Source organism: Hyposmocoma kahamanoa, unplaced genomic scaffold (genome assembly GCF_003589595.1).
Source record: "Hyposmocoma kahamanoa isolate Upper Pololo Valley unplaced genomic scaffold, ASM358959v1 78, whole genome shotgun sequence".
Lineage (NCBI taxonomy): Eukaryota > Metazoa > Arthropoda > Insecta > Lepidoptera > Cosmopterigidae > Hyposmocoma > Hyposmocoma kahamanoa.
Window position 1 is genome coordinate 11,600,925 of NW_020653945.1, and position 8,795 is coordinate 11,609,719.

The 8,795-nt window shown below is 34.5% G+C and overlaps 1 protein-coding gene across 1 annotated transcript in view; it reads right to left on the reverse strand.

Moving 5' to 3' along the window:
- Window positions 1-476, reverse strand: part of LOC113233451 (nose resistant to fluoxetine protein 6-like) — a 66,715-nt gene extending 66,239 nt beyond the window's left edge. The window contains exon 1 of the mRNA XM_026468590.1: window positions 264-476. The gene's annotated coding sequence lies outside the window, so the exon portion shown is untranslated. The remainder of the gene's footprint in view (window positions 1-263) is intronic.
- Window positions 477-8,795: the final 8,319 nt, after the last annotated feature.

Below are 8,795 nucleotides of genomic sequence, written 5' to 3' on the forward strand. Positions count from 1 at the left end.
TTGCATACTTATTTGTTAAACTTGTTACTCGCCTTTATAAAGACCGAACCTTTACGTTCCACCCTATATTGTCACAAGTACGAGGATAACAAAAACATTCAATCTATTATTTACATGAAAACAATATTCTAAATAAATATGTATCATCTATATGTATAATGACCGACAATGTCATTCAACTTTCTAAAATAAAAAAAATATATATTTTTAGTTTACTAAAGAATATCACGGCAGCAAGAATGTAAATTATAATCAAAACAAACCTTTACAAACAAATCTTTCCAGGACAAACAATTACTTAACACCACTAAGAAGCTTGCACTGTCTTTTCGTATTTACTTTTACTCAATCGCAAGTGGAAACTGATAAGAACGAAGTATTGACAACGAGGCTGCGCGTGCGGCAACGGCGGCAGTGTCGGCGATCGTGCGGATACTGCGCGTTCACCACCGGACCGGTATGAAAGTATACTGCTGGATTAATATCACTTACCGCCGGGCCCTACACCTGCTTGTAACACTATTTTGTGAATGACCCTCGGCTCATCTAACATCTATTTCCTTAACAAGACGAAATTTTACGTTTTGGAGTGGGGTCGTGGTAACTTTTTCGTACTAGTGGCAAACGATTCTGAAGTAGCAACGAGGTTGTTTTGAGTTTAATGAAACATTACAATGTGAGCCGTGTGGCTCACATACCGTGGTTTATTCATTCTGAATAGTGCAGATTAGATGTTGTCACAATGTTTAGGCTACGTTCCGGACATTATTAGTCGTACAAGTTTGGATATCTTATGAAAAAAGTGAATTCACCAAATTGTGAAGTTTGTAATAAAATTGAAGACGTCCAATACTTGTGGGCGGAATGTACTAATGACGAAAGCACAACTACTGATGTTTCTATTACAATTGAACCGCTCCAACGTCAACTTCTTCCAAGGGATTCTGTCTGTCTGAACCCTTGTCAAAATGTACAAAAATATTGTGTAACATGGTAAATCGGCGCTTGTTAACATAGTACTTTTAATAATAACATATAAAATAATTTTTACTGTAAGTTGCATGACAATTAGAATAAGGTTATGATAGGACTGGCATGTTCTCTAGAACAAAAGTCCTAAAATGAAATAAAGATTTAAAAAAAAAAGAGAGGTTATTGAAGCAACTATAGAGCCGGCTTTGAGATCCTATACAAAGATGTATTTGTTTCTTAACGTCCTAAGGGCGTGTGTACATCAACATGTACATAATATGTTAAGTGATTCAGACATAACATGCACAATATATACGGGGTTTGTTGTAAAATACTAACAACCTCATAATTTTTATATTACAAAAAACATAAACAACAACTTTTGTTCCATGTCTTTTTACAATACATTATAAATTTACCAAAAGTAAACTTTTAAGTTTTTGTATTATCTATTTAAATTCTTTTTTTTTTTTTGTAGGAACGAAATTAAAATCTAGTGAATTATTAAAATCATATCAAAAGTTGTTGTTTATGATCGTTGATACCTATTATTATTTTTTATTATAATATGTATATTCGAGATTTATGACGTTAGTAATACAGTCTTGGGATATTGTTAGTATTTTACAAAAAACTCTATATAACATATTCTATTTGACCATATAGTATCTAAAGAAAATCTCGGTTGCATTTTTAATACAAAACTGAGGGCATACTGCTTAGACCTCAAACATGTAGGTAATTTTATATTTAGTGTATTTTAATACACATTGGGTTCTTCCCATATTGGGGGTCTTAAGAGGTTACAGTGCGTCGAGTATACCAGAAATACTGACAACTCATCAGGCAAATGTTATCACTTTTAAATATCAACTCTCGTTTGCACTGAAATCACAAATTAAAGAGCTGAAATAGTACAGAGCCAACAACTGACCTGTGTGTACGTTTCCGTATATTCCAAAAATATTCTCTGTTTATTGTAATAAAAATAAGATCTCTAACTATGGGGGGGCTGTTCCACTCGTTGGTGTGGGAAAAACAGCAAAACATCTAATTACAAAACAAACGGAATCACATTTAACTGTCTCCATGACCGAATGATTGCCATGTCGGACGCAGGGGTTCCAGGTTCGATTCCCGGGCCGAGAGAAATATTTGTATAGCCTACATTTATTTCTCCTTTGAGATTGGATGTAATTTGTGGTTGTCTATGTGTGTGTCCATGGCACCCGCGACACCGGATTTCCCTAGTGCGGGGCTATGTTGAGTGTGTGCGTTATTATTTCTTATTTTATGGGTAATTAAATATTTAATATGGATTTCTTCAATTTTTGTCCATTATAGCAAAGCTCAAGTTAAACTGGTCGATTTGAAGTGAAACAATTGACAACATTCGTCAATTGTTTCGGATTCGGGCTGGCCAATCGGAGCGCAGTTGTCACCGTAACGATTCGGCAGAATAGTTTTCAAACAAATTAAATCACATTTCTCTATTTCTGGCTGTATACTCGATGTTACAATGTAAATATCTAGTTTCCAAAAAACTATTTAGAATATGATTATTAACATAAAGATCGAACATACGGAAATTTTCGTCGACCCGGTGGGACTTGAACCCACTTCCATGCTGCACCGTAGCATTGCTCTAACCATCTGAGTCACGGGTCCAGTTACCGAGTCGTAGTCCAGTAGAATTTTGAGTGTGTGTGTTCGATCTTTGTATTCATAATCATAACAAAACTAGTGGAGTTATTTCACAAAAAATATCAATAAATATATTTAGAACATGTTTAACAGTTTTTCTTTATTGCGTCTCTAAGTTAGGCAACAAAACGGGCAAAAGCGTGACATTTTAACAAACAGCTATCAAGTTCTTAAAAGCCAAATAAAAGCTGAATGTAAAGATTATATATCTTGTCATCGAGTAGGTACGTACGTTATGTTCTTAAAGTAACTTTCAAGACGGCAGTGAATGTTGAGACGAAAGTTTTCTATTATGCAAATTTATATTGTTACGCGTACATTACCTACTTCACAAGGTCGAGAAAGTCAGTCAAATAGTATGATATATTTTTTGTTTTCTTAAATTATTTCGTTACAATATAACGTACAATAGTGTGTTCATTCATTTTACACAAAGTTATAACGGCCACTCCAATTAAAATACTTTTATACGTAAACATTTTTGTGAATTTATGGAATGGGAAGTCTTAAGAACAAACAATTTATGTTCATAGTCAGAAATCTTTGCTGAAAATTGTACGTTATGCTATTTACTTAGCGTTTGAATTTGAAATTTATAAAGTTTCAGTTTATATAGCTTAACCGCTTAAGCAGACTCCGCAGTCTGAGTGTACGTACATACAAAGTGAAATGTACCTACTCATATAAGCAAGCGGTGCATTTACGAAGACTCCAATACAGGTCAAAAGCTTACCCACAATGGCTGCATGACATTTATGTAAGTACAATGCTTACATCATCCAGCGCAGCGCTACGTTCCCCGCCAATGAAAAGCACTTTTGTTAATTCTATAAACCGTATGTCCAGCTTTTTGCTTTTCAAGATCATATACAAATTGTAGGTATATCTGGTTGTTGAACTTAGAACAAAGAAGAATTCTTGAATTAAATTTGCAAAAGTCGTGAACTCGTGTCTGGTAACTTTGATAAAAAACCGCCAACCTTTCTCTTTTCTCTCCATAGCTTTAGAAGTTCTATCTTTATTTTTAAAGCGGCTACATTATTTAAAGTGATTTAGACAAAAAAACTTCGAAAGGTTTTTCATCGCCTAATTACCTTCCGAAATCCGTGGGCCGTGTACCCCTTTATTAACAATTAAATTAATTGAACGTCACGGAGTTTCATTACTAGGCGGTGTGGACAGAATAACAAAGGCGCGATGACGTCTGACTCCCGGCTGCTGACAAATTACAAGCTCTTAGTATTCCTGCCAGGTTACTCATTATCCCCTAATATTATTAGATCTGGTTAACAACTGACACTTGTATCTACAAGTTATTTATGTTAATTTCTACTCACCTGATGTGTAATATATCTTGTAATGAAAATAATTTCAAAATGTACCTTAGTAGAGAAGTTTTTTTAATGTCAGGATGTAGGTAATTCAAATGTAAGTCAAATATAATTTAGTAGAGTTAAACTTTTTTAAATTAACAAAATTTATTTCTCTCCACAAATTTAGGTTACAAATTATTGAGTACAAAAACAGGACTAATTAACTAAAAACACAGAAGACGTCTCAGCTTCCAGGCTCTCCAGATCGAACTTAATCCTATTAAATTTACTAATTGGACAAAGGTGTTAATGCAAATGTTTGTATTACTTTCAAAAAACGAACACGGAAAGTTTGACATTTATGGACCATGCGCCTTCTTCCCGGTCAAAGCCTGCAAAATAATATTTCTTTACTTTTTTTTTATATATCTTCCTCTCTTTAGTCTTTTATTACTTCCACAAATTGTTTGAGAAAAATTCTATACATGCCTTGGCGGGAACGGGGATTGCTTGACTCGTATTAATACAACTCACTCATACTCGTCCAGCAATCCCTTACTTCCCGGCCTCTGCAATAATGTACTATTTCTCAGACATGCTCGGAAATATTTGCATTACTTTCAAAAAACGAACATGAAAAGTTACACAAATGACATTTAAGACCTGAAAAATATATGTATGACAATCCATTACTGCCCACTTCTCTAAACTCTAAATCTACCTAATATTAATTAACTATGTAAACAGGCACAGGAATAATCTCAGTACAGAGTACTAAAAATACCGACCTCAACAGTTCATCGCATTACATCATCCCCTAGTTTACCACCCATAGATCATCAAAATCGGTTCACAAATATCGGAGTTATCACGTAACTGGCATACAAAAAAGTATGTTTTTATGTGTTTTTAAGAACTTATCCTTTTTTGAAATCGGTGGAAAACTCACACAGCCAACTGCCAAGTGTTTGTAATAGCATCGTATAAGTATTTTTTTAAAAAGGCGGTGAATGAGTGCTTTGGTATTCTGTTCTGTTTTTTTTTTTTGCCTTATTTCTATATTCGTCGCGAAAATAAGTTCTAGTGACAAAAGCGATAACGACAATGCCTGCATATACTGTATCAAATATTACTTTTATTTTTAATTAACTCTTTAGTCTTTTATTATTTCCTCACATTATTTGAGAAAATCACTATATAAGCCTCGGCGGGAACGGGGATTCCTTGACTCGTATTAATACTTATGCTCTTCCAGCAATCCCTTACTTCCCGGCCTATATGCAATAATGTACTATAGACTATTATAAATAAGCAACAACGAAATAGTATATACACCCCAACCACACCTACGGTGGGTGACCCCACCGTAGGTGTGGTCGGGCTCGGCCTGCGACGCGTGGTCGGTTTCAGTATACAGGGTGTGCTCATGCTCTTCGGTGGCACAGCAGTTAGTGCTATGGGCGCTTTATGATGAGGTCGATTCCCGATTTATGCCAATAAAAGAAACGAACATTTCTAAGTTGGTTTTGGTCTGAGTATTCTGGGTTATCGTTGATTTGGTATTCATAGTACAGGAAATTCGGCAGTAGTTTGGCATTTTTTCCCCTAAATACTTTGGCATAGCTTTCAAGAAAATGAAATCTAACATAGAGACGGTTGGGATACAACAACGCTATAATAAGTATCTCATTTCCACTACATCGGGAAGCATGCTTTACATTTTTACAATTGTGAGATCTTGTACTCGTAATCTATTACGTCTCCGTATATTATCTCTATTTGATGGCGTGCGGACGCTTCGGGCTTCGCTTCGCTTCGCCCTCCGCGGACCTTGGCCTCCGGCCTCGGCACTTACGGCTTTGTTTTAAAAAAATTGAAATAACTCTTTAATGGGGGCCATATTTAAAAATTGCAAAAATATATTTTGACCACTAATTATTATCAAACAATCTTAGAAATCATTTCGTGCCAATTTTCAGTCCGAGGAAAGCAAGTTTTTTCAATAGCCATTTACATAAAAAAAAACGGCAGAAACAAAATTTTTACCCCAAATTATGATTGAAGCCATGCCATTTTCAGTCGAATTAGAAGAAATTTTTATCTACCGCCAAAAAAGTTTGTATGGCAGCCATATTGAAAAGTGGCGAAACATAAATTTTGACCGCTAATTATTATTAAATACCTACTCATACAGAACCCGACATGTCCACTTGCAATCGAATTAGAGCAAATTTTTATCTGGCGCTAAAAAAGTTTGTATGGCAGCCATATTGAAAAAAGGCGAAAAATAAATTTCGAGCGCAATTTATTATCAAACACCTATAGAGATCCCCACATATTGAATTTCAGTTGAATTAGAGCTAATTTTTATTAGTTGTTGAATGGCGGCCAATTAAAAAATGGCGTAAAAGCATTTTTGAGCACAAATTATTATCAAGCACTCCTAGAAACCCACACATGCCAATTTTCAAAGGGACCAGAGCATTTTTTTTCCACCAACGAACGCTTCTATGTCGGCCATATTTTAAAATGGCGAAAAACCAATTTTGACCACAAATTATTATCATAACTTCTAGAGGCCTCCGCTTGCCAACTTTCAGCCGAATCAGAGCAAGTCCGTTTCGGCAGCCACTTTTGACGAAAAAAACGCTTATATGACATCCATATTAAAAAATGGCGAAAAGAAACTTTTGACCCCAAATTATGGTTAAGGACTCCTAAAGACCCCCGCATACCAAGTTTCAGCCGGATCGAGGCAAATTTTTCTTCGGTCGCCATTTTGAATTCGCCATCTTGTTTTTTTAACCCAGGCAGTTGACTACTAATCTCTATGACATTCCTTCGAGCACCTCCTACCTATCTTTAATAGTTTCCGTGATAGAAGACTTTGAAATTTGTATGGCGGCCATCTTATTTATTTAAATTTCGAACATTTTTTACTTTCGGTGGAAATTGACCAGGATGTACCTCATAAAAGTGCACAAATATTCCCTCCATATATTATAGTTTTTGCAGGCCGTTGATACTCATTCATATTTTCCACATTTAGGTCTTCTCATACTTGATTCTTTGCTTTGGAATCTATCCGCGTACAACGACGGTATAAATATTTATTTCCACCTTATCGGGAAGTGTGCGTTTTATTTCTATCAGTGAGCAAGAACTTGTAGCTTTATATATATAAAATAATAAGAGCAGTAAATAAGAAATTACTAAGAAGAATTTGTTAGAAGCCCAAAGCCGAAAGCTGAGGGTTTTAATGACTCAAGGTTTGTAATTTTTTTTTGCTACATACAATGTTTTTCATCACCCGTGCTACATACAATGTTTTTCATCACATTTGCGAGGAAATAAATACATGGATAATTTATATCTTGTATGAATAAATATTGCTTCACAACACAACATTTATGGATTTTGCAAATGGCGGGTTTTTTTAAAACTGATTGCTAGCTGTTCTTCAATAGATAATACAACTTGAACTAAAATGTTATAAAAGGCACAGTCGCATGCAGCCACGATGTATTCGATATAAAATAAATAATTTCCAAATTCTAAAAATACTGCAGTATTTTAATTCACTTGATAAATTTAGTAAAATATAGTTAAATTGCAATTGTTTAGTTTTGTATACTTCAAGTCTAAGCGAAATATACGTTCACATTTTTGATTAATCTTGACGTAAAAAGTCCATAGGGTGATAATGTAATGAAAAAGCCCTTAAGCATAATTTAATAGGACATTACGGTCGAATTTCATGTCATGACACTGTTTATAAGCAAGTGTGATGAAAAGGTATATAAAACATTCGTGTAAGTAAGGGAAGGCGTCTATTCATGTAAAAGTGTTAGCTTGGAATAATTCTAAGGTTGTTAGTGTATAAATATATGTGAGCGTCTGTGTAAGATGTTAATTGATTCAATTTATTTAATCCCACAATTATGTTTTTACTTAAATTAATTTTTTGCAAAATAATTTGTTTTTCAATTCAAATTTATTTAATTGCAATATTAAAGTTTTCATTCAGATTGAAGTGCTTTTTTAAAGTACGACTGCACATCACTTATTTGAAGTCAGCTTTTAATTAAAAACTTTATTTCAATGAAAGGCTGAATTTAAAAATTGCATATTATTATTCAGCTGTCAAAAATATTTATTTCATCAACGTGTGAGAATACAACGAGGCGAGATGACGTGATCAATATTCGCGTCGCTGATAAATTACAGGCTGTTAGTATTCCCGCGGGAACCCGCAGCATATTGCCCCATTTAGAACGTGGCACCATAGCACACATAACAACCCCAAATGCGAACAGTACTACGTGCTCAAGAAAATAAAAATTTACCGCAAACACTGAACAATAACGGACAGTCATTATAAGAAAAACAAACCTCATGCTCCTTGAGAGTTTCTTATTAAGAAGTTTGATTAAGAAAGTTCTTTAATTCTATTCCGTATAAATTTATTAGTTGTTCTAAGATCATTGTCTAACAGTAAACGCTGAAACATCACAGGCTGTGCGATGTATGTTGTCATTGCTCAGAATTCCAATTTCTTGAAATGGCTTCTTCGATTTTCACTTTTTTCCATCCCCTAAGATTTTGACGATGATTCTGCCAATGTCAAGGTTGAAAAAGACACTTTTACGTTGGTGTAACTATGTACGGTTGGATAACCGGCGATCCGTCAAGACCAATGAAAATCTGAGAAGGGACCACATAATAACACAAATTACATATTCACATCACATGCATATACATATAAAAATATAATAAAAGAGGAGAGTGGGTTCATAAATAAATATT